Below are 27,187 nucleotides of genomic sequence, written 5' to 3' on the forward strand. Positions count from 1 at the left end.
TGCGCACGCGCATTCGAGTTTTCACGGAGTTTTCGCTGAGTAAGAGCTCTGAGAGCGTGGGAATCCATTCGGGGTTCTTCCTGTGACGATGCAAGTGTGTTACGGGACTCTTCCCAGAATGCACGCATAGCCTTGTCCGGCGAGCTTAGTGCTTGAGGTGAGGTAGGGTCCGACATGCACTGCAAGCCTGAGTTTTGTCACACATCTTAAGATTGCTACTAAGTCCAGTGAACGCACTTGTTCACCGGGATGGTACACTAATAGATGGGAAATCGTGCTTTAAAATAAAAGACTGGATTGCTGAGCTCTGACACCCTCTGTGTAAAAACCTATTTAGAATCATATAAATTGGTCCATTACTATGATGGATGAGAGAATTATGGACAGTTAACAGTTACTCTGGTGGTGTATGTGACATTTTCTTAAGTGATAGGTTGCCATGCTAATGCAAGCAACAAAAAGGAAACTGCAAATCCCCCGCCTCCCCACCCCCACTCCACCTCCCCCCCCCACTCGCGCGCGCGCGCGCGCGCGCACGCACACACACACACACACACGAAAGTATACGCAGGTCTTCAAGAATAGTTTCTGTATGAAAGGGGGGACGAATGTGTCTGTATGTGTGTATATAAGTGATCCAAGTTCACCATAAACATGTTTGAAAATGTGAACGAATAAAAAGAATTGCTTCTTCGTTAAACTTAAAAAAGGGGAAGTTAATTATAACATCTTGTTATGTTTTTACTGTTTCCTGATTATTTGTGGACTGAAATCCTTAGTATAAAATTTTTGTATTGCAGCCTCCTTTCTTACATTGTGATTTATAAAAATATAAAAATAGTACACTTTTTATAAGTAGGTCCCTGTGGCAGTCACTGACTTAGATGAGATTAAAAAAGAAATAAGAATGAGGTGCCAGGAGATTTGGATTACATTAGATCTTAGGATTTATGTTATGAAAACAGAGCACGCAAAGGCAGAGGAGTAGAAGAAGTGAGTGGGGGGGAGAAAAGGACAAATCGTGTGAAAAGTGTCTCTCACAGGCTCATGTATTCAAGCAGCTATTCTTTAGCTGGCAGTGCTCTTTAGGGAAGTTCTAAAACCTGAACATGATCCCTAGCTGGCTGAAACAGAGCCTAAGATGAGGACTTCCAAATTTCACTGCACCTGGGCTCTCTGTTCCCTCACTGCCAATGCAATGTCACCAGTTGCCCTATACCTGTCTCTGTCTCAGTACCTTCCCCAGTCATGTTGTACTATATCCTACCAAACTATTTAAAAAAAAAAAAAACTTAGTGGCTTATTTCAAGTATTTTATCACAGCTATGAGAAAAGTAACCAATAACTATACATGCAACTATATATGCAGCAGCAGTTAATAAGATGAACACCTTTGTAAATAGGAATGTAAAAGTTTAAAGCTCAAACCTTAAAAATAGGGAAAACACATTCAAGAATAAAGTTGATTTTAGAATTAGCCTTCATATAAATTCAGATTTAAAATAATTCTGTAAAGAAAGCAATAGGCTCAATAATTAAAATGTGCTAATCTATGATCTACTTTTATTTTTTTTAAATCAGTTATTACTGATAATTCTCCAGCAAAACAAAAACAGTAGGAAAAATTTTATTGGAGATGGTTCAAAAGATAAATAAGACTCATGATCTGAAGTTGTAAACTAGTGGTATAATTCTGAAGCCTAAGAACTCAGGACAGGCAGTAGCAACACATGAATGTCCCAACACAGTGTGGATACCCACCCATCACCTTTTTGTTCTGGCTAAGATGAATATGTATGATGCACACCCACACTGAAGAAGACTGCCTACTTTCTAAATTTCTTATTCAGTCATTGAACACTTCCCGAAATGTTTTCACAGAATACACTCAGAATAACATTTTAACACCTGTCTGAAAATCCTTTATTGCAGTAATTTGGCACATGAAAGTAGGTATCAAATTGTTGTTTCAAACTTCCCACGATAGGAGCAATAGATAATATTCACCAATTTATCCAACGAGGCTAGTAGAAAATTAATACAAAACCCAGAAGAGGCAAATGTGAGAAAGAAAATTATACAGATAATTCACTTTAGAGAAGAATGGAAATGATGTTCTTAAGGAAATATCATAGGCTCATGCATCTGAATGTTTGATTCCCCAGTTAGTAGAATTTTGGGGGAAGGATTAGGAGGTATGGCACTGGTATGGAAGTTGGAGGAGGTGTGTCACTAGGGGTAGGCTTTGAGGTTTCAAAAGCCAACACCATTCCCAGTTAGCTTTCCTCCTGGCTTCTGCCTATGGTTCAGATATAAACTCTCAGCTTCTGCTCTAGCATCATGCCTGCTTACTGTCATGTTCCCAATCATTGTGGTCATGGACTCACCCTCTGAAATTGTAAGTCCCCATTAGAAATTTTCTTCTATAAGTTGTCTTGGTCATGGTGTCTCTTCATAGTGCTATAAAAGTGACTAAGACATACAGAGACCTACAACTGATCAAGGTGCAGAGAATAAAAGACTATGAAATGCTCATCCATAAATGGGAGATTAATATCTCCTCTTCTTCCAGTCCTCAGGAATAGTTACAGAAGTGAAGGAGGAAAGATTGTAATAGCCAAAGGTGGTGGATAACTATAAGGAAACAATACTTCCCAAACAGGACAGGACAGTATAATGTAACTTTTATTCATCAGATGCAATTGTCACCTCAGAGGCTTATTGCTGAATAAGCTAACCCTTTTTAGTTTTTTCTGAACTCTGGGTAGTTGGTTCAACTCAACTGTTCTGGCTCAAAGCGTCTCTTCAAGCTGACTGGTTCAAACAGGTTTCCTTCAGCTTTTTACTGAATTGCTTTGCTTGGAAAAACTACCTCTGAACTCTATGAACTGATCTGTACTGACTGCCCTGACTGTATGAACTGCACAAACTCAACTGATCTCAACTGAGCTGTACTACATTTCCTGAACTCAACTGACCTGTACTCATGGAACTGCCTACCCTTTTTCTTCACTGCTCTTAAGCAGCTCTTTTCTGTCCTCATAAGAGTTGGACATATCCTATCTCTGACTCATTCTATCAAATCTTTCTCTAATTCATCATTTTGTCTGCCCCTCAATTAGACCTCATTGTTTTTCATTAAAGGTATATACTAAGGGTGTGTCTATATTCCAGCCTCAGGAAAAATTAATTCTTAAATTAATTCTTAATACTAAGGCAGTGTATTTGTTTTCTGTTGGTGAAATTTAAACAGTACCCCTTTGTGATTTACAGGTTCTACAGAGAGGAAAGCCAAAGAAATAAGTTAGATCGGTGAGATTGAGGAACATCCTAGGTTAGACAAATCCAAGATTTTCTCTTTGTTTATCACTGGACTCCATGTGAACCTCTTCAGTGGGCTGTCTGTTTCAGACTTGAGAGACCCTAGAAACTGGAATCTATCTGCTCACTTAATGAAGAAGGCCTAGCTGTTTTGGAAGAACCAGCCTAGAGAAGACCCTGGCATCTGAATGTGTGTCAGATCTCTACTGAGATAAACTCTAAATCTCATTCTTTACATAAAGCCATCTTGAGAAGAAAATGTTCACACGGAAGGGAGAAGATTGAGGGAAATAAGAGTCTGCTACTGTTGTTTGTGCCCACATCCATCCGTCTCTCATTATCTTCCATTTTTCCACCATTTATTTGCTCCTCTTATTGGTGCCTGGGATCGCTGAGTGTCTGGGGTCACCTTAGGAGTGATTTCTATGCCCGGTTATTCATTATGACAACAGGCAGAGGTCATTTTGGGCTAGGTCTGTACCCCAAGGCCTATGTGACCCCTGACTGTTGGTCATCTCAGGTTAACTCCCTGTCTAGGCCCCATGGCACTGGTCTGGTGGTCATCTCAGGCTCAGTCCTCGTCTGCCTGAGTGGCCCCATGTGAGGGTTGTTTATCTTGGGCTCACTCTTCCCCAGTGCCCTCAGTCACATGCAGGTTCTTCTATTCTCTGGCTTGCTCCCAGTCTTAGGAACTGCCAGGGCCTGAGTAGTAGCAGACTGAGGATAGTTTCAGGCTAGCTCTCTGTCCAAGCCCCCTGATTCCAGAATGGTGGTTGTTTCAGGCTCACTTTTATCAGGGAATGTTAGGGTACTAATCATTCAGATGTTCATAGATCAGAACACTAAGTGTAGACATAGCCTCTCTCCTCTCTGCCACCTTCTGATGCACATGTAACACAGCAACCACACACTTATAGGGATAGGTCTTTTGAATAATTTTAAATACTTATTTCTAAGTCATTCTGGACTTAAAGGTGCTAATACAAATTTTAGAGGGAGCAAATAACTTAGATTCTTATTCATAATTATAAAGAAACACTTTAAGACTTATTTCTTATAAAGTTTTCATAATTTCTACAGTGGACTGTCCCATTCATGTCTTCTTTGTCTCTACACATAAAGGATTATGCAGCTTATGCAAATTAAGTTGCACATTACTGATCAACACTACTAAAATCTATGATCTTTTCTTCTGAATGTTAAAGACTTATAAACATACAATAAGTCAAAGTTTAAGTTAATACTGGTTTCAAGATGATTGCTGGTTGTAACTGTATTATTCATTTCATCTTGATGGCTATCACAGTAATGGGATCATTCTATGAGTCATGCAATGTCTTCTAAGTGATACATATAATGTTGAGTGATACTGTGTTCTTTATCAGTGGAATAAATGTATGGACATACCACAGGATTGCGTAATAAAATATATCCCAGAAAATGTTCTGATCCTCTTAGCTTCTTTGATATGTATATATGTATATGATATATATGTATGCATATACATATGATATATATGTATATTTGTATATATATGTATATGTAACTTTTTTCACATCATGGGCTCAGAACCATAGTAAACTTAATATATTTGTGTTATTTACAAACATTGCATGTGTGATGCCCATTGCACTGGTTAGCTGTGGGTATCAACTTGACATAAGCTCAGTTAGTGAATGATCCATGGTGGAGGACCCATTCCATTGTGGCATCCATGGGAAATATAAACCTAACTAAGACACCCATATTATCATAGTCCAAGCCTTATAGTTTGTTTGCCATATTCTTTTAACCTGAATCCATTAACCCTTTAAAGAAAACCTTGGCTTCTTATAAAAGAACCAACACATTTTCTTATGGTATTTATTCACTGATCTGGACTCACTGATCTTTCCAAAAATCTTAAACTCCTTTTCTTGAAAAATTGATTTTAGGACCTATATATGTGAGTTTCTTTTGCAAATTAAGTTGGGCTATTTAAAATATCATTGCTTTTAGATTATTGCAATGAACATAGGGATGAACAATTATATTATTTATATTAGTAAGCATTAATTCTTGTATTGATTACATACTACATAGTTAGTATATAGTCTGCTACAGAATCTTGCTAGCTCAGGTATGTGTCAATTGTTAAATGAATTTGGAGAGATGCTTTTCAAATGCTCTTCAAATTTTTAAATCTTAGTACACTCTCTAAAAGCACAGACTTTATGAAAATCAGTACATCTCAAACCCTTTTCAAGAAACTTGATTATAGAACTGTGATTATATATAATATTAAAAAATAAACATTTCAAATGCTTTAGACTCAACTAAGTACTTCTTTAAAACATTTAAGTAACTTGCAGTTTCTTAATCACTTGGTTTTACTATTCTAAGATAATTCTGAGAAGCTTTTTCATTTAGATATCATCAAATTTTTCTACTTTGATTTTCCTAGGCTCAATGAAATATTTCATTTCTCCTTATTCACCTAAAGATGTATGGGTCTTTGGGATGGACTTCTTGTCAACAATTGTTTACAAGACACAGCTATCAGTTGTAAGGTGAGATAATCAATAATTAGAGTATGTCCCCATAAATCCTCTCCCTTTTCAAGGAGAAATTTGGGGGCCAAGTTCCAAATAGTGAAGGCATAAGGAGTTTCCCTCTATATCCTTTCTTTACCAACTAGGGGAACAATGCACAAAACAAACAAATAAAAACAAACAAACAAACAAACAAACAAACAAAAACCCTACCTGAATCATTTCGTATTGAGTTATTCCTTTACACTTTGGTATTTCTGAGTATCACCACTAGCATTTCTTTCCATGAATGAAAAGTAACTTTTGAATTGCTGACTTTTCCCAAAATTAAAAAAGAAAAACCCTGAGTACTTACATGATAAATGTACAATAAATAGATGTGGGTGAATACACATCCAGCAGTACCCGGTTATATCAGCAGAGATATAACTGATGAAGCAAAACATAGTGCTGTTTTGATTTTCAGAAAATAGAGAACTTCAGTACTGTTCAAAAAAAATAAAATTAAAAGTCAAAGAAAGCAGTTAGCTGTGGTTGCTATGGTAGTCTATGTAAACCTATCCTCTGGGAAAAACAGAAGAGAATAGTCACCTGCCTCAAGAGATGCTGTTTTTAGGGCTCATTAAGAGACAGATGTGACAAGAGGGAACTACCTTTGAAGAGCCAATTGGTCTATCTGTAAGTAAGCATGCACTTTATTATCTTTGCCGCATAGAGATTAGGCCAAATGGCAGGATACGTTGTCTGTCTGTCTGTCTGTCTGTCTGTCTCTAATCTAAACTGCATTTTCTAGTCAGCATGATACAGAATGTTTTGAATACCACAGTAAGATAATACCAAGGGAATATTGCTGTCATCACTTTGCCTAGGGAGACATTTTATGTGCCATATATATATTCAAACCACAAATAGAAATCCAAAAACGCCACAGGGTTGAGTCTATTTCAGATTTAAACCTGATTTAATTCAGCATTTAGAAAAATGAATATAGCCGGGCAGTGGTGGCACACGCCTTTAATCCCAGCACTTGGGAGGCAGAGGCAGGTGGATTTCTGAGTTCGAGGCTAGCCTGGTCTACAGAGTGAGTTCCAGGACAGCCAGGGCTACACAGAGAAACCCTGTCTCGAAAAACCGAAAAAAAAAAAAATGAGTATCTTATTAGATAAGATATGGCTGACATATACACAGGATATCTGTTTCCATCCGGAGGCCTCCCTTTTCCTTCCACCAAGATTAATAGAATATTCAGCCCCTTGCTTATATTCCCTCTTATTGTTCCATGCATCAGCAGGCCAGGGAATCTGCCAGCAGACTCTGGCCTGCTTTGACTCTGTCTGCCAGGCAGACTTTCACAGAAGCAGGCAAAATGGCTCCTGACAGGCAGACACTTACCTCCAAGTTGTCTATAGAGACTGTGGTGCTTGACATTTCTTAGTTTATCATCATCTCAATCTTCACTTCCATCTTTATGTAGGGTTTGTCTTCTGTCTACCCTTGTGATCCTTCTCTTTTTAAAATAATAAGAAGCAACTATTTCTTCAACATTTTTGGAGTTGAGTAAAATTTTGATTTTATGAATGTCAGTTCTGAGAAAGCTGCTTCACATAGCTACATAATACAAATGATAGAAGTATATTCAAGGTCATTTGAGAAATTGCAGTTCTAACCCTATGTAAGTATTTGTTTAATGGCAAAGGAGAAGAAGAAGAAGAAAAGAAGGAGAAGGAGAAAGAGGAGGAGGAAGAGGAGGAGGAGGAGGAGGAGGAGGAGGAGGAGGAGGAGGAGGAGGAGGAGGAGGAGGAGGAGGAGGAGGAGGAGGCGGCGGCAACTCAAATCAGAATCTAGAACAGGAATTTTAAAAATCAAACATTCTGATACAACAAAATTAAATGATATAATGTTGATATTACATACTGAACAGAAATGATGAGAAAACACTAAAAGGCTTTGCTTTTCATAATTTAGACATTTTGTTTCTGTAAGATCAGAAAACATTGTAAGTACAGTAAATCACTGCAATTCTTAACATATAACCACCAAGATCTGAGTTCAGGTGCTTCAAGTAGAATTTATTCATTGGTATTGTGTGGCATGATGGTATGTGTAATGCAAAGGGCATATTTATTGCTCCAGAACCAAGGCTATAAGGTCTGGGCTGTCCAAAACATGCCAGATTAATTATGCATTTGATTTTGAGTTAATTTCTTTACACGTTCAGATAATTTTTTAAAACAACATTAATAATTTTTGAGATCATAATGTAATTGCATCATTCTCCCTCCCTTTGCTCCTTCCAAGCCATCCCCATGTAATTTCTTTCTTTTTTAACACTCATCACTTCTTTTTATTTAATCGTTGTTACATGACTGTTTGTGTATTGTTATTTATTTCTAAATATATAAAAACAACCTGCTCAACCTGTGTAATATTACTCATATGTATGTGTTTTTAGGGCTGACCATTGGGTAACCAAATAATGTGTTCTTCCATGTGGAAGATTATTTCTCCTGCTTTTAGCATTCTTTAGTTGCTTGTAGTTTTTATGTAGCATTAGGAATCAGAGCCGCATAAAAATGTCTTTGGAACTCCACTTTGAGCTCTTTGGGGACCTAGATTAATTTTATATACTATATGGAAATAACACCTAAATGTCTTAAACTCCTAATACTTGACTGACCTCTGTTATTTTATCTGAAAGGATCAAATTGATTGACACTTGTCTTGTGGAGTCTTAACATTTCAGTACCTGAACTTGTTATAAAATTTGCAGAGGTTTGTGGGCAACTTGGGAATAAAACTTCTGAGACATCATCACAGAATTCTAGCCCATTTAGTGAGAAACTTCCATTTGTAAACAATTCTAATACTTTCAGGTTTTAAGAACTAGTTTTTTTTTTTTTTAAAAAGTTTAAGTCACCACCACCACCACCACCACCACCACCACCATTATTAACAATAAAACCTTAAACAAGCATAAAAAATTAAGAAAAACAATAATTTTTTTGAATGTTTAATTTACACAAACAAGAATTTTTATTTTGGATATCATATTTGAATATTACTAAAAACAAATAAATCAACAAACAAAACAATTGAAATAATTCAGATGAGAATTCTTTTCTATCAAAAATAAATTTCAAATGACTGTTGAAGATGTATTAATTTTATCTGAGAAAAGAACCTTAAATGGCTGCCAAACAATGTGAGATGCTTCTTCATAATCCAAACTAGATTCACAAAGGAACAGAAAGTCCTCCCATGATAGAATTACAGATGAACAATTATGGTATTTCATTAGAATGAGGAATAACCTATCTTCTTTGATCATTGAAAAAACATAATCATTACTTTCGTATGCAAGTATCTTATTTCACTTTTCCCTTTTAATTGTCTACTTTTATATTCCAATGCTACAATATTTTCCTTGTAAATTATCTAATATTTGTCTTCAACTTCACTAATTATAAACTAACACATTGATTTAATATATAAATGAATAAATTTTATATATGCAAATACCTGTGAAGCCATCATCATGTATTTATTAATTTATGCTTACTTCCTTTTTAGAGCATGAACATTTAAGACTGCCAGAGATGCTACTTTAAGTTCATTACTCACAAACTGTAGGCTCTATGTCTTAAAGAGGATCTTTAGAATATATTTATCTTGCATAACATAACATTTTTAGCCACTGACTACATTCTCTTTTTCTCTCTTCATCAAGACCCTGGGAACTTCTGTCTTATTATTCACTTCTGTGAGTTTTACTATTTTTACATATTGTTAATAGTTGGAATTGATACCATGTTTGAAATTCTGTAATTGGCTTGTTTCGCCAGTGTCCTTTGTGTATATACCAGTCACATATGTCAGAATTTCTTTTTTATTTTTGGTGTGGAAGATAAGAGAAGAGAGGGGGTGGGAAGACAGATAGATATTAATTCATAAAGATGGGATTGTTCTCACACTTCCGATGTAGTGAAGAATGACTTTGAACTTCCTCTACCTCCTGCCTCTACCTCCCAAGTGCTGGGATTACAGGTATACATTACAATGTCAGGTTTATGCAGTACTAGAGATTGAAACCAGGGCCCCATGTATGGATAAATAAGCATCCTACCAACTAAGAAACATCCCCAGGCCCAAGATTCCATATCTTTATAGAGACTGGAAAAAAACACTATTCTAGGTATGTGATGTGCTATCTGCTTTCTGTTACTGTGACAGCCAGTGTGAGATAAAAAAGAAAAGGTTTTTTTTTTTTGTTCTTTTGTTTTGTTTTTTGGTGTTTTTTTCTTAATAATTCATGAGATTTCACACTGGGGTTGACTTTGTTGATCCAGGACATGTGGGAAAGTAGTGCATGATAGATAATATAGATAGATAGAAAATAGATAGAAAATGATGAAAGAAGTTGCTCATCACAGACAGAAGGCGCAGAATTTTTTTTGTTTGTTTTTTGAGACAGGGTTTCTCTGGGTAGCCCTGGCTTTCTTGGAACTGCTTTGTAGATCAGGCTGTTTGGAACTCCACCTGCCTCTGCCTCCTGAGTGCTAAGACTAAAGGCATGAACCACCATTCCTAGCTGGAGCAAAAGTCTTAATGTCTATTCAAGAATAAACTCCCATAGATCCAACAGATCCAACAGATTTCAAGTTTGACCAACATTGTAAAGTTTCTATCCCTACAGAACCCTGGGTTGAGACCAAGACTTTAAAATTTGTGAAATAAGGGTACATTCAAGGCCCAAAATTATAACAATATAACCATCTTATTTTCATTTATGTTTGTCTATTGATGGACAAACATAAATGGTCAATATTTGGTCAAGCTTCAAGAATGGCATATATAGCTTCATCATGCTAGCCCTTTTTGTTCTGGGAATACTTTTATTCCTGCCCATTGTGTTAAAGCTTTTCTTCAACAACATCAACATGTTGGCAGCCAAAGTACATGGCTTGAATTTGAAAATTGATCCCCAGACAGAGTTATTAAATTAACAGGCTTAAATTAAAATTACCCAAGGATGGGTTAGATTCTGCACAGAGCCTTACCAACCTAAGAAAGAAGTGCATTGCTTTTGATAATGCATATTCCATGATTGGTGAGATAAGAAGATAAAAGACAAGAAGTCGTTCATGTTTTAACATGAATAGTCTCAAGTATGATATAAACACATACAAACAAGAAAATAATATGCATGGAGTTCTTTTTGCTTATGTTTTTATTAATATTAATATCTGCACTAAAAAGTTTATTTAAAAACATAAGTGAGCTTTTGTTTTTTTGTGTTAGGCATGTGAAATCTCTTCTGGAACTCTGTTTAGCCTCCTCTAGTTAAATAATCTTGATTGTAGAAAAAGCTGTTAATATCACTGTGTAGTAGCAGTTCCCTCCTTAGGAAAACAAAATTATTTGTTTTGTCTTATAAAATGAATAAATAATTAAGTTAGATATTAATTATTCTGCAAGGGATTTGAGAAGGTTTACAACTAAAAACCCAATGAAAACAGTACACTGTCCCCCTGCCCCCATTCAGACAATGTAGCAAGCATATCAAAGATGAAAAAAAAATTCTGCATGTTTTCTGTATGTGAAAGGCTGGTATATTTTGCATTTCAGGAACCAGAATAACAGCTACTAAATTTAGTGTATATAACTGAGTTGAGCAAGCTGCATGCATGTACAAAAAATTCCTCTTTCTGAGCTAAGGTTGAACATACAGAAATTGTGTGGTAAAAGCACTAAAGGGAGAGGTCAGTTGGGGAGACTAATGTGAGCTAAATGTTTGTAACCCCCTAAATTTATATAAATATGGTAACATATTAGAAGGTAGGGCTTTTAATGTGTGATTTGTTCATGAGGTAGAGGAATTTTAATCCAGAAACATCGCTGCTCTGAGAAGGGATCACATTCAAAGACCTATTAGGTTTATGTGATTCAGATGGAATGACACATCTTTAATCCCCTGGCTGTAATGCAGACACATCCTTCGTACACAGCTTTAATGCCAAATAATGAAGATAAAGTTAGGTTGTAGAAGGAAGAAGCCATGTTTGAAAGTGATATTTAATTGAGAAGCAGACAAAGTGACTAATCAGAGAATGATCTGACAGAATGAGTCATAGTTAGGATATGTTCAACTCTCATGAGAACAGAAAGGAAAGAGAGGACTTAAGAGAACAACACACACACACACACACACACACACACACACACGGGAGGGGGGAATGAAGAGGTTTTACTAGGACAGTTTTACAGAGACAGGGTTGCAGGTAAGACAGAATGAGCCAAAGGGGAGAAGAAGCCAGAAGATTAGATCGGATTGTCAAGATTACTTTGAGGCCAAGAGAACAATTCAGTCAGAAGCTGAGAGAAACCAGTTTGAATCAATCAGCTTAACTTCAAACCTGCTTCTATTCAAAGTTAACTAACAGCAGAAAAATAGGCCTAAGAGATAGAAGCACTGCCAAAACCACTATTCAAGTCCTTCTTGCTATTCAAGTACTGCAACATTATTTCAGTCTTTTGGGACTCTAGACATGGACATAGATAGGTCCTTCTATGACTTATGTCAGCATGGCTTCATGCCAAACTGACAGAAGTAGTTCAAACTCCCCTTAGATGAACTTAGAAATGATTACAGAAGCCACGAAAAGTTCTAAACTTCAAAAGTTTTCTGTTCCTAATTTTGAAGGAGACTTGCTTCTGCTACATATGTTATATGTTCGTTGTGGGAAGTAGAAGAGAACACTTTGTATTTTAAAAAATGTGACATCCAGAGCAAATGTAAAAGTTAAAGTTTTTATCATATTTAATATGACACAAAATATGTAAAGTAAGAAATACCACAAATTGGTCAGCAATTCACTGAAATGGAACATAACATGACTATGTTAATTTTATGATAGATTCAACAAAAGCAAATACTAATGCTAAAAATAATTTAATGTATACAAATTAGAATTTAAATTAGTATATATCAATTAATTTTTTAATTAATTAAATTACTAAAAGCAATAGATTCTTTGTCTAGTATGGAGTGTATATTTAGATGGGTCTAGGTAATCGTACTTAGTACCCTAACAATAACCAATGAAAATGAAGACAGTTTTCTAAGCATTACTTGCAGGAAAGATTAGGAAACTAAATGTCCTAGTTTGCTTTCCGTTGCTGTGATAAACACCAGGACCAAAAGTAACTTGCAGAAGGAAAGTATTTGCTCAAAATTCATTGTAGAGGGAAGGTAGGATGAAACCTGTCAGGAACCTGGAGGCAAGAATTGAAGAAGAGACCATGGGGAAATGCTACTTACTGGTTTGTTCACCCTGACTTGCTTAGCTACATTTCTTATTTAGTTCAGGCCCACCTATCCAGTGATGGGCTCTCTCACATAAATTAGCAGTTCAGAAATGCCCATAGACATGCCCGAAAGCAAATCTAATTGAGATAATTCTTCAAATGAGATTTTTTTCCCTAACTATATCTATATTTGTATATCAAGGTGACAAAACCATGACACCAAGTAAGTCAATACAACACTAGGAGATAAGAGAGGGAGACATAGAATTTCAGAGGCCAAGTTATATGCCACTATGGGTATGTCTTATTTAATAGGCTTGTAGAGCATATTTACAACTTAGAATGCAGCATGTACAATATGTGTACATAGTTCTCTGTTATGAATGTAACCGAATGTTGAGGTTTAAAGATGGAATATCCTCCACAGGCTCCTATGCTGAATGATTGCTGCCAAGATGATGACACTATTTCAGGAATGGGTCAGAGCTCAGAAGGCCTGGCTTCACCAGAGACAGTAGGTCCCTGGGAGTGTGCTTTTGAAGGTTATAGCTAGACCACAGTCCATTTTCTTCCTATTTCCTGTTTACTATGAGATGACAAGCCTCCTACTTACCTTGTCCAGCAGCTGTGATTTGCTGCTTTATCACTGGTTTCAAATCAAGAATGACAAAGACTATGTCTTAGTCAGGGTTTCTATTCCTGCACAATATATCATGACCAAAAAGCAAGTTTGAGAGGAAAGGATTTATTCAGCTTACACGTCCACATTGCTGTTCATAAGCAAAGGAAGTCAGGACTGGAACTCACACGGCGTAGGAGCCTGGAGGCAGGAGTTAATGTGGAAGCCATGGAGGGATGCTGCTTACTGGATTGCTCCCTCTGGCTGGCTCAGCTTGCTTGCTTTCTTATAGAATCCAGGACTACCAGCCCAGAGATAGCACCACCCACAATAGGCTGGGCCTATGAGTATTGGCTTTATTGTCACTTTATTGCCATAGGACTCCCTAGGAGATGAAATGATGATTTCCTTTTAGTAAAATAAATTTAAAAATGAAATTAATATAAAATAGGTGTTGACATTGCCACAAAATAGCACTGAAAGGAAAGAAGGACTAATTCTATTAGGTAGGACTAAACATAAAGATTACTCAATCATATGGAAATTTGAATTTACTTCTAAGAAAGTTTTCATTTTTCCACATGTAAATTGTTGCTTTAGAATAAGATACAAGTGAACATGCACAAACTCACATTTTAAAAAATTTTAGTTATTTACATTCCAGTCGTTGACCCTCCTAGGTCCCCCCTTCCCACAATTTCTCATCCCATTCCACCTCCTCCTTTCCTCCGAGAGGATAGGGTGCTTTTCCCCACCAGACCTTCCCCTTCTTGGAGCCTCAAGTCCCTCAGGGATTAAGCATGTCTTCTCTCACTGAGGCCTGACCAGGTAGCCTCTGCTATATTTGTGTCAGGGGCCTTGGACTGGCCGTGTATGCTCCTGGTCCGTGTATGCTCAGTCTCTAGGAACTCCCTGGGGTCTGGGTAAATTGGGACTGCTGGTTTTTCTATGGGGTCCTGCTCCCCTTCAGCTTCTTCAGTCCTTCCCCTAATTGAATTATAGGGGTTCCCGACTTCAGTCAATGGTTAAGTGGGATTGAAGCATCACTTGGACCTTTCTGCTTGTTACAAATCTTACTGTCTGTGGGTTGTATCCTAGGTATTCTGTGCTTTTGGGCTAATATCCACTTATCAGTGAGTACATACCATGCACACCCTTTTGGGTCTGAGTTACCTCATTCAGGATGATATTTTCTAGTTCCATCCATTTGCCTGCAAAATTCATGATGTCCTCGTTTTTAATAGCTATGTAGTATTCTCTTGTGTAAATGAACCACATTTGCTGTATCCACTCTTTGGTTGAGGGATAGTTGGGTTGTTTCCAGCTTCTGACTATTACAAATAAGGCTTTTATGAATACGGTGGAGCATATGTTCTTGAGGTATGGTGGGGAATCTTTTAGATATATGACCAAGAGTGGCATAGCTAAATTTTCAGGTAGAACCATTTCCAATATTCTGAGGAACCACCATACTGATTTCCAGAGTGATTGCACTAGTTTGCGCTTCTACCAGCAGTGGAGGACTGTTCTTTCTCCACATCCTTGCCAGCATGTGCTGTCAGTTGAGTTTTGGATCTTAGCGATTCTGATTGGTATTAGGTGGAATCTCAGGGTTGCATTGATTTGCATTTCTCTGATGACTAAGGACTTTGAACATTTCTTTAAGTGCTTCTCAGCCATTCAAGATTCCTCTGTTGTGGATTTCTTGTTTACCTCTGTAACCCATTTTTAATTGGATTATTTGGTCAGTTTTGGAGAAGGTACCATGAGGTGTTTTGGGGTAAATGTTCTGTAGATATCTGTTAAATCCATTTAGTTCATAACTCCTTATCCTCTTACCTATCTCTACATTTAAATGCTGGAATTACAGCTGTGTGCCATCATATTTGGGTTTTCTTTTTTAGGACTCAAACCTAGGACTCTCTGCGTGCCAGACAACAATTCAACAAAGATCTCCAGTCTGCTTCTATAATTTTAATTGCAATGGAAAGTAGAATAAAAAATGGTGATAAAATTACACTGTTTTAAATATTATTTTTCAATATAAATGAAATAATATATATATACAAGGTTGAAATTAATTTTTAAGATGAGTATTATCCACAATTATTCTTGGTTTATTAATTACAAGGGAAATTCAGATGCACTATGATTCCCTTTGTTTTTGTTGTAGACATTGCAAAATAAAGATAGATGTATCCATGCCTACAGATAATGTGTATTTTGAATGCTCTATGAGATTCTGAGAGGGCAGGGAACCCTAAGATGCAGCCCTGTTATTATAAAGTCCCATAGGCTGGGTGGCATGGGCAACAGAAATGTGTTTTTTATTAGGTTTTGTAATTAGCATACAAAGTAATGGGTTTCATTACAGCTGTGATTTTGTTGATCCTTCTTCCCCACTCAGCTCTTGCTGCTTTCCTCTGTAATCAACATTCTTCTGCTAAATAGCCCCTCTTCTGTTTTCTTGTCACATGTGGTCTATTGCTCTGTTTTCTTTCTTTTTAAAATTTTTTTGATTCATTTATTTCATATATGTGAGTACACTATATTGTCACTGTCTTCAGACACACCAGAAGAGGGCTGATCCCATTACAGGTGGTTGTGAGCCACCATGTGTTTGCTAGGAATTGAACTCAGGACCTCTGGAAGAGTTATCAGTGCTGTTAACTGCTGAGCTATCTCTTCAGCCCCCACCATCAGAAAGGGAGAGGGAGAGGGGCAGGGGGAGAGAGGAAGAAAGAAGAGAGAGAGGGAGGGGAGGGAGGGAAGGGGAGAGAGAGAGAGAGAGAGAGAGAGAGAGAGAGAGAGAGAGAGAGAGAGAGAGAGATTTCACTGCTGGGCTTGGTATGGGCTTTTGTAACCTCAAACCATCTCCAGTTATACCCCTCCTTCAATAAAGCCAGATCTAGTACAGATCAGAAGGCCATATTTCTTAATCCTTCTTAGTTTCACTAATCAGAGACCAAACATTCAAACATATGAGTATATGGAAGCTATTCTCATTCAAAGTACAACATTCCACTACTTGGCCTCCACAAGCTTGTATTTGTATCATAATGCAAAACACATTCAGTTCATCTTCAAAAGTTTTCATAGTCTTTCATAGTTTTAAGACTGCTTCAAAAGTCAGTCTCTTCTGAGACACAAGGCAATCCTTTACTGCAACCCCTTGTAAAGTCAAATAAAAAAAATATCACATATTTCCGGTATACAATGGCAGATTTTCTATATATATATATGTATGTATATATATAAGTATGTATATATATGTGTATATATATAAAACCACTCCCAAAAGGAGGAAAGTGGGCAAAGATAGAAAATTCTGGGTCAAAGAACAACAACAGAACAACAGCAGGGAAAATTGAAAATTCTGCTTTATGTCTAATAGTCAAAGGCTTAGATAACTATTCCCTTCCAGCTTTGCTGACTGCTACACACTTTTCTTCATTGAGGTGGTCCCACTGAATAAAAAAAATGAAATAAAAGAAGGAGGGCATGATTACTCCTAAAGTTTGGAAAAGGTTTTTATTGTAGATATAAGGGGGGGAAAGCAGGCAGAGGGAAGAGGACAGGCTAAACATGATCAGCAGAGTAAATCAGATCATGAACATTGAGGGGAGGGTGGGTAAGGGAGGAGTTACTGATCAAGAGTCACCAGGGCCAAAAAGCCAAAAGATTGGCATAGCCAAAATGTCTGGCTTATATAGAGATCAGGTTGGGGGAAGGGAAGCAGAGGCCCAGCTCCTAGGAAAGAAAGATGTAGGGTAGGGAGTGGCATGAGAAGTGCTGGCAGGAGCCACAGGTACTGCTGGCAGAGATAGCCAGCATCTATTTTGATGTGCTCATAGGCACCCCAGTTAGCTAGTTAGCTAGCTAGTTAGTTAGTTAGTCTGGGTTTCTGAGACCTAAAACCCACAATCTATCTGCAGCTCTATTTGGCTGATATCCCATGGTCTAGAATGTTTAACATCTTCTGGTCTCCAAGGCAACCCAGGCTTCACCTTGACAGTTTCATGCAGCAGTCTTTCTAGGACTCTATGCAGAGACTTCCCTCCAGCATAGCTGGAGGATTTCCATTGACACCCCCCTCCTCCCCTCCCCCAAGAAGATTTCACAACTTTTACTCCAGTATCCTTTTTGACTTTGAAGTAAGAATCATTTGTTTAAAGCTGTCTAGTTTTTCATGTTAGGGCTGGAACCTGGTCCCAACTTGACTTGAATTTGCATAAGCTTTGACTTGTTAATGATATTTCCAGCCAAGAAAATCCTAAAGGCTTTACATTTAACAGATTGCAAGACGGGCTGGGTAGATTTTGCCTTGAGGTTGCCTCTTCTTTAATTCCATTTTTGAATCAGTCTTTTTTTTTTTTTTTTTTTTTAATTTTTTTGTCTCCTGAACACAGGACTTGGTTCCAACATTACATTTTTTTTCTTTTTTTTTTTTATTAGATATTTTATTTACACTTCAGATGCCATCCCCTTTCCCCATTCCCCCCCCCACCCCCCTTAGAAAACCCCTATCACATGCCCCCTTTTCCTTTTTGCATTTATACATTTTTTTTAAAATAATGTTAATCATAAGCGTTATAAGTTTGGAATTGTTCAATCAGAGGTGTAACCCACTGACCGACCTAGATATAACAACTATCTTTGACTGGTGGAGATACATGAATATCTGCCTCCCTGTCTCCCCCCTCTTTCTCTCTTTCATCACCTAGCTTCTCCTATCCTTCTTCTCCTCCTCTTCTTACTCCTTTTCTTGCTCTCAGTACTCCTCCTACCTTAGCTCCTCCTACACATCACCCTTCCTGTTAAAATGAAACTTTTCTCTCAAAATACAATTAGAGCATAATTATGCCAATTTGTACCAGTGAGGTACAAGATAGTCCTAATATCCAGTCCATCATTTTGTTGACTAACCAGCACCTCTGTCATCTATCCTAACTAAAACATTTAGTTCTGAACCTGGCTTTAGGATGAATATCAGCTGACTACCATCCACTCAAATCTTTTCTCTTACGGTAAATAGCTATAAGTTTTCAACCCCGTCAGAAATCCAGAATGACTGAGTTAACTATAATTGTGGGAAGCACAAAGCATAGCTTCTAAAACTTAGCCAATTTATAGAGACCTCTGAACACCTGAAAAGCCCCTATACTACCGAACGTTGGAGCATCAAATCTTCAGCCTTCTGGCCCAGAATCATCTGACAGACCTTGGTGATGCAGGATTATTAAGACTGATTACTCTGTCTAGGCAGATATAATCAGTTGACTATTCTGCATGTGTGTCCTTTTCTGGACAGTAATTTGTCTGTAGATGGAGAGAGGCAATTCTTGCCTTGTGGCTGTTACCACACAACTGGAGTAACTCCAAGGATGCTCAATTTCTTCTTAGAATCCACGACAGGAAGCTGTCAGGAGCAGACAGGTCTCTAATCAATATGAACATTAATATATAAATATTTGTAGCATCAGTTCTATGGACTTCTGATGTTTTGAAAACCAACTATCCATGTAAGGTAACCTGGACTGTTTTCTGTTAACTCCTCTCAGCTATTTCTAAGTAAAATATGGAAAGCACCCTAACAATAAACTCAAAAATATGAATTTGCTATAGTCCCTTAACTCATAGGTTAACCATCCCAAATCAGTTAAAAAAGTTAAAAAAGGGCTGGGTGTAGGCATTGTATTCCTAAATGTGTTATACAGGCACAATGCCCATGAGTGTATCAATATTCATCTCATTTTTATATTAATAAGAGGCTCGTACCAATGAAAACCTTAAATTTGAGATCAAAGTAAATTTTGTACCATTTAAGAATTTATAACTTCATCTTGATAATAAGTATACAGATTTCTACCAGTAGGTTATGGCTATGCAGTAAGTCCTAGCTAATCCCCCCTGTTCCAACAAAACCACTACTTGTCCCTAGAAAGACAGACCATTATTAACCACATTAGTCCCCAAGCTCAGGGAATAGGGGCACTGACTCTTCTTTAACTTCTTCAAGCTGATTAAGGGCGTTGAGATTTTAGAAGAGGGGTGGGGGGGGGAGAGTAAGTTGATAAGCCTCTGATGCTGTGTCTTCACTGAATCCAGATGGAATTCCAGGACATCAGAGGTTTGGGCAGGTCTGCTCAGTATGCTTGATGAGTAGATACACCAAGGCTGTGTATTCTGCAATATACAATTCTCAGAACAAGTTTTAGTATCAAGAAAAAAAAAATTTCCACCCCCAGGGCGCTGACATTTTTTTTTTAAAGATGTTGGTCTGAAGACTTTTGGTTGTAGTATTTACGTTTCAGATTTTATTCCCTTAGCCTACTTCCTCCCACCACCCAGAAACCTATCCCATCCCCCTCCTCATGCTTCTATGAGGCAGTGACCACACCTACCCCCTCACTATCCCCTCCCCGCCCTCACATCCCCCCCCCACTGTGTGTTCATTCATTCATTTTTCATTCATTTTTTTTATGGGACCAAGAAACTCCTCTCCCACCTATGTCCGACGGGGCCATCCTCCCCTACATATACCTCTGGAGTCTTGGGTCCCTCCCTATGTGTTCCCAGGCTGGTGGTTTAGACCCTGGGGGGCTCTGGTTGTTTGGTATTGTTGCTTTCCACCTGGGGTCAATAACCCTTTCTGCTCCTTCAGTCCTCTCACTAAGTTCTCCATTGGGAAACCCCTGATCATGTCAGTGGTTAATTGTGAACATTGTCCTCTGAGTGTTTTAGTCTTTGGCTGACCTCTAAGGAGACAGCTATATCATGTTCCTCACATTATGCACTTCCAGCTATCCACAATAGTGTTTAGATTAGGTGGCTGTACATGGGGTGAATACCCAGGTGGAAAGGTCTCCTGATGGCCCCTCCTTCAGTTTCTGTTCCATGTTTTGTTTCCCTATTTGTTCCCTTGAGCATTTTTATTTCTCGTTCTAAGTAGAACTGAGGCATCCCCTCTTGGTCTTCCTTCTTCATGAGCTTCATGTGGTCTGTGGGTTGAGTCTTCGATAATCCAAGCTTTTGGGCTAACATCCGTGGAGATATGTTTGTGTATCTCTCTCTTCTTTTGGGGTTTTTGGAAGATTACTTTCTTGCTTTTTCTAGGTTGTAGTTTCCCTCCTTGTGTTGGAGTTTTCCACCAATTATTCTTTGAAGTGCTGGATTTGTGTTGAGATACTGTGTAAATTTGGATTTGTCATGGAATATTTTGGTTTCTCCATCAATAATGATTGACAGTTTTGCTGGGTATAGTAGTCTGGGCTGGCATTTGTGTTCTCTTAGGGTCTGTATGATATCGGTCCAGGATCTTCTGGCTTTTATGGTCTCTGGTGAGAAGTCTGGTGTAATTCTTATAGGTCTGCCTTTATATGTTACTTTGCCTTTTTCCCTTACTGCTTTTAGTATTTTTTCTTTGTTTTGTACATTTGATGTTTTGACTATTATATGGCGGGAAGTATTTCTTTTCTGGTCTAAACTATTTGGAGTTCTGTAAGCTTCTTGTATATTTATGGACATTTCTTTCTTTAGGTTAGGGAAGTTTTCCTCTATAATTTTGTTGAGAATATTTACTGGTCCTTTTAGTTGGGGTCTTCCCCCTCATCTATACCTATTATCCTTAGGTTTGGCCTTCTCATTGTGTCTTGGATTTCTTGTATATTTTGGGTTAGTAGCTTTTTGTATTTTGCATTTTCTTTGACAGTTGTGTCAATGTTTTCCATGGTATCTTCTGCACATGAGATTCTCTCTTCCATCTCTTGTATTCTGTTGGTGATACTTGTGTCTATGACTCCTGATTGTTTTTTTAGGTTTTCTATCTCCAGGGTATTGTCCCTTTGTGATTTCTTTATTGTTTCTACTTCCATTTTTAGATCCTGCATGGTTCTGTTTAATTCCTTTTCCCGTTTGGTTGCATTTTCTTGCAATTCCTTAAGGGATTTTTGTGTTTCCTCTTTAAGGGTTTCTATCTGTCTACCAGTGCTCTCCTTAAGTTCTTTGAGAGTGTTATTTATGTCTTTCTTAAAGCCCTCTATCATAATCATGAGAAGTGATTTTAATTCTGATTCCTGCTTTTCTGGTGTGATGGGGTGTTCAGGGCTTGCTCTGATGGGGGAGCTGGGTTCTGATGATGCCATGTAACTTTGGTTTCTGTTGCTTACATTCTTGCTCTTGCCTTTTGCCATCTGGTTAACTCTAGTGCTGCCTGTACTTGCTGTCTCTGACTGAAGCCTGTCTTTCTAGTTATCTAGCTTGTGTCTGATCTCCTAGGGGTCCAGATGTCTCTGTGATCTTTTCCAGCTGCACTGATTATAGTGGTACCTCTAGGATGCCTCAGGATATGGTGCCTCCAAGGTAGTAGTCCAGCTAGGTGTCTGCTGTTCTGGGTGCAGTGTCTCCTCTAGAATATCTCAGGATATGTTGTCTGAAGCTCTGAGTTCATTTGTTCCTCTGTGGATCTGGATTGAGTGGACCTTCCAGTATGTCTCAGGTGGAATCCGGGGTCCACACAACAGCAGACCTGGCAGAGGTCTGATCTAGGCCTCAGATCTGAGAACTAGTTTCTAAGACACTGTCCAAATTAGAGCGCCTGGGATTCCTGCTTCCTCTGGGTTCTTGGAGGTTGGGGACAGAGCTGCCACGCAAGATCTGCTCAGTGCTCTGGCCCAGACTGGAAGGAACCAGTGTTCCAGGCCAGGAGTGACTTCCTGGGTCCTTTTGGTTCCCAGTTACTCCCTGTTTAGGGCAGGCCCTGCTGTCTGCTTACCTAAGATACTGCCTGAGTTCGAGCGCCTGGGATCCCTGCTTCCTCTGGTTTCTTGGATGTTGGGGGCAGAGCTGCCACCCAAGGTCTGCTCAGTGCTCTGGCCCAGACCGGAAGGAACCAGTGTTCCAGGCCAGGAGTGACTTCCTGGGTCCTTTTGGTTCCCAGTTACTCCCTGTTTAGGGCGGGCCCTGCTGTCTGCTTACCTAAGATACTGCCTGAGTTCGAGCACCTGGGATCCCTGCTTCCTCTGCGTTCTTGGAGGTTGGGGGCAGAGCTGCCACCCAAGGTCTGCTCAGTGCTCTGGCCCAGACAGGAAGGAACCAGTGTTCCAGGCCGGGAGTGACTTCCTGGGTCCTTTTGGTTCCCAGTTACTCCCTGTTTAGGGCGGGCCCTGCTGTCTGCTTACCTAAGATACTGCCTGAGTTCGAGCACCTGGGATCCCTGCTTCCTCTGGGTTCTTGGATGTTGGGGGCAGAGCTGCCACCCAAGATCTGCTCAGTGCTCTGGCCCAGACCGGAAGGACCAACATTACATTTTTTTGGCAGTCTTTTTCTCTTCAAACTGTATGTTTTGTATTTCTCTTTGTCCTGCTACCTCCTTTTCATTGTAGTTCTGCAAAATACTTAACACTAGGCTGTGTTGGAATCTCCTCTTCCAAATAAATGAATGACCTTGATTCAAAAAATTTCAACTTAGCCTCTGGCAGATTTTTCTGGATAAGAGCAGAAAGTGGCCATATTCTTTGACAAAATATCCCAAGAATGGTTTCCCATTTCTTTTGTAGTTACTGTTCTGTTGCTGTAAGACACACTATGGCCAAAGCAACTTATAAAAGAAAACATTTAATTGGGATATTATATTGGGATATAGGACACTTAACTCTTCCCCTCTAAAACCTTTTGAACCACAGTGCCCTCAGTACTCTTGTCTGTGATGTACCCACAGCACTACCAGGATGCCTCATTAATTCCTGCGTTCAACAACTTTTCTAGATCAAAGTCCCAAAGTCTTCCCCATTCCTTTATACAATACATGGTCAGACTTGTCACAGCAATGCCCTTGTCAATGGTATCAATTTCTGTTGTAGTTACTGTTCTGTTGCTGTAAGACACACTATGGCCAAAGCAACTTATAAAAGAAAACATTTAATTGGAAGCTTGCTTGTAGTTTTAGACGGTTAGTCTATCATTATTATGGCAGGAAGTAGAAAGGCATGGCATTGGACCAATAGTTGAGAAGTTTATATCTTTATCTGTTGCAAGTCACAGAGAGAGTGTGAGGCCTAAGGACAAAACATTTTCCCCACAGTTTGATTAAAGGAAGCTGTATTTAGAAGTGCCCAAGGGACTGGCCAGGTGATTGCCTCCCTCAAAGTTTTAGAGAGAAGCCCTTCACTGGCTTTTGAGGTCTCTTTTATGGGACAGGGTTAAGGTTGATAGGAAATAGCTGTAGAAATAATTGGCTGTTAGTACCTGGACAAAAGAGTATGACACTCAGAGTTCAATGCTGCCTTTAGGGTACATAAATCCAAGAGTATATCATGTGAAAGGGGAGATATCAAGATACTTGGGAAGAAACATTTTCCTAAGGTAAAGGAGCAATCATATATCATAGGTTCAGGTGTTTTGCAAGGTAAAAGGGGTGGGTATATATTATGGGGTTACAAGTTCAACATAGGTTGAAAAACATGGTTTGCAGGATGCATTAGGCTTAGGAAACAGAAACTTATTCTTGTAAGGTATAGATACTTAATAACAATATATAACAATGTGGCTCCTGTTGTTTTTGTTTTATAAGAGACATACAGAGAGACACTTGGATTTTGGATAGGCTTTTGAAACCTCTAAGCTCCCCTCCCCAGTCCTGGCCTCCCAAGTGACACACCTTTTCTAAAAAGGCCACACCTCTTCATCCTTCCCAAATGGTTCCACTAACTGGGAACCAAGCATTTAAACACATGAACCTTTAGGAGTGACTCTCATTCAGAGCACCATATACTCTAGCCTCCAAATGAGCTCTACTTTGAAATTCTGAGGGCTAAATGACATAATAAAGTATAATGAATTCACCAGCTTATTAAAACACTTAAAGATATTCAAGCTTATATAGGGTTACTTTTATCTTTAATTAGTAAAAAGAGAAAAATTAAAAGTTGAAGCTGACATTTGAGTTGTTATTTTATTTTTATAAAATAGAACATAGAAGGAAAAATAAGTTTAAAGAAGAATGCCATTTACTTTGGCCAAATAGTAAATTCTACCAAGGGTTGGAGGAATGAAAATACAACCTGATGCTTGTTATTTATTTCCCTTTTAAATTAATTAATTAATTAATTAATTAACATCTCAAATGTTAATTAATTTTGCCCCTCTTCCTAGTCTCCCCTCAAAGAGTTCATCCCCCATCCCCTCTCCCCTTCACCTCTGAGGGAACAGACCCCCTGAATTCCCCCACTCTGGTGTATCATACCTTTGCAGGATTAGGTACAACCTCTCTCACTAAGGCCAGACATGGCAGCCTTCTGCCACATATGTGTCAGGGGCCTCAGACCAGCCAATGTATCTCTTTCGTTGGTGGCTCAGTCTCTGGGAGCTCCCAGCGGTCCAGGTTAGTTGACAATGTTAGTTTTCCTGTGGGGTTGCCATTTCCCTGAGGGCCTTCAATCCTTCCCCTATCTCTACCATAGGGTCCTCAACCTCCATCCAATGTTTGTCTGTGGATATCTGCATCTGTTTCAGTCAGCTGCTGGGTAGAACCTCTCAGAGGGCTGCTATCCTAGATTCCTGTCTGCAAGCACAACATAGCATAAATAATAGTGTGAAGGATTGGTGCCTGCCCATGGGTATAAAAATGGGCTGGTCACTAGTTAACTATTCCATTTCCTTTTCTTTTTTTTCTCTTAAAAAAGAGATTTATTTATTTAATGTGAGTATATTGTTGCTCCCCTCAGACCCACCAGAAAAGGGTGTTGAATCCCATTACACATGGTTGTGAGTTATCATGTGGTTGCTGGGAATTGAACTCAGGACCTCTGGAAGAGCAGTCGGTGCTCTTAATAGCCGAGCCATCTCTCTAGCCCCGATATCTCATTTATTTATTTATTTATTTATTTATTTATTTATTTACATTTTAAATGTTGTCCTCCCTCTATGAGTCTCAGACCCCACTCCCTCCCCTTTGCCTCTAAAAGGGTGCTCACCCACCCACCTCCACACTCCTCTAGCATCCCCCTTCTCTGGGGCATCAAGCCTCCACATGACCAAATCCATCCCTTCCCACTGAGGCCAGACAAGGCAGTCCTTTGCTACATATGTAGTGGAGGCCAAGGACCAGCCCATATACACTCTTTGGTTGGTGATTTAGTTTCGGGAGCTCTGAGGGTTCTGGTTAGTTGACACTGTTGTTCTTCTGATAGGGTTATAAGCAATTCTCAGCTTTGTATGGAGAACAAAAAACGTAGGATAGCAAAAACAATTCTCAATAATAGGAGAACTTCTGGGGGGGAATCACCATCCCAGACCTCAAGCTGTACTACAAAGCAGTGATGATAAAACCTGCATGGTATTGGTACAGAGACAGACACATTGACCAATGGAATAAAATTGAAGACCCCAAAATGAATCTATTTCCTTTTTAAAAGATATTTTCTCTTGATTTTTTCTATGACTTAAATATTCAATAATTATTGTTTTATGTTTTTCTTTTCAGGAAGAGGGTATGGGTATTGATGCATTAAAAATGAATGAGAAAATAAAACCCTACCTACACTGTGCAGATTCATTCAAAAATGGTGATTTTATAATCTATGGAGTGACTCCTGAGCTGAAGCTACAAGCAGTGAATCTGCTTTTAGATGATGAAATAATTATAATTTCACCTCTATAGACACACTTGGCTGGCTTTCCAAACATCTTTAAGGAGAGTAAGTGCTAATCATTACCTCCCATAACCAAGCCTGAGGCTCAACTTACTTAAAATTCTTGTCCATTATCCTTTAACAATGTATTTATCTGTAGTAATTGTAAGTTGTATATATTTATAATGAGTTCTAAGATTAAAACACATCTGACAGCATCCATATTTTGAAATTAAAAATGATTTGTCAGGCTTTATATCTTTTTAAATGTTTTTCTTTTCACACAATCATGTTTCCACAATCTTTGGTAGAATCATAGTTGTAGTTAAATTCTTATTGTTTGTGGTTCAAAAATTCACTGTATTATTTGTCTGTTGTAACATTACTGGACATCATTGATGCAATAAAGACAAAAACATGTTCAATTTATTATTATATAATAAATTAAAATTATTATTCCAGTCCATAGTTTGAAAAATATTTATCATGAAAATGGGTATTTTTATGTGTTATCTATTGTAGAGAAAGATAAACACATGGCTTAATAATAAACAGTTACTCATTTTCATTCTCACATATTCAGATCTATTTTATTGGACTGTGGCCTTGATCTGAAAATGTGGCCACTGATGTTATATACCTGTGATATGTTGTTCTATTACAAAATTTCCTAAATTGCACTTCATTAAGTACCAATCACCATGACTTCTCTTTGAATCTTGAGCTCAACCTAGCAAGAACAGCTCTTTTCTTTCATGTAGCTTAAGCTATGGTGACCCAAA

The 27,187-nt window shown here is 38.4% G+C and overlaps 1 long non-coding RNA gene and 1 pseudogene across 1 annotated transcript; one reads left to right on the forward strand and one right to left on the reverse strand.

The window, feature by feature from the left end:
* The first annotated feature begins 23 nt into the window (after nucleotides 1-23).
* Nucleotides 24-4,762, forward strand: LOC143434382 (uncharacterized). Its single transcript, XR_013103853.1, has 2 exons — nucleotides 24-157; nucleotides 3,274-4,762. It is a non-coding gene; the product is annotated as an uncharacterized LOC143434382 (long non-coding RNA).
* LOC117720241 (small nucleolar RNA SNORA17) lies at nucleotides 4,121-4,245 on the reverse strand (annotated as a pseudogene).
* Nucleotides 4,763-27,187: the final 22,425 nt, after the last annotated feature.

This window comes from Arvicanthis niloticus, chromosome 14 (assembly GCF_011762505.2).
Source record: "Arvicanthis niloticus isolate mArvNil1 chromosome 14, mArvNil1.pat.X, whole genome shotgun sequence".
Lineage (NCBI taxonomy): Eukaryota > Metazoa > Chordata > Mammalia > Rodentia > Muridae > Arvicanthis > Arvicanthis niloticus.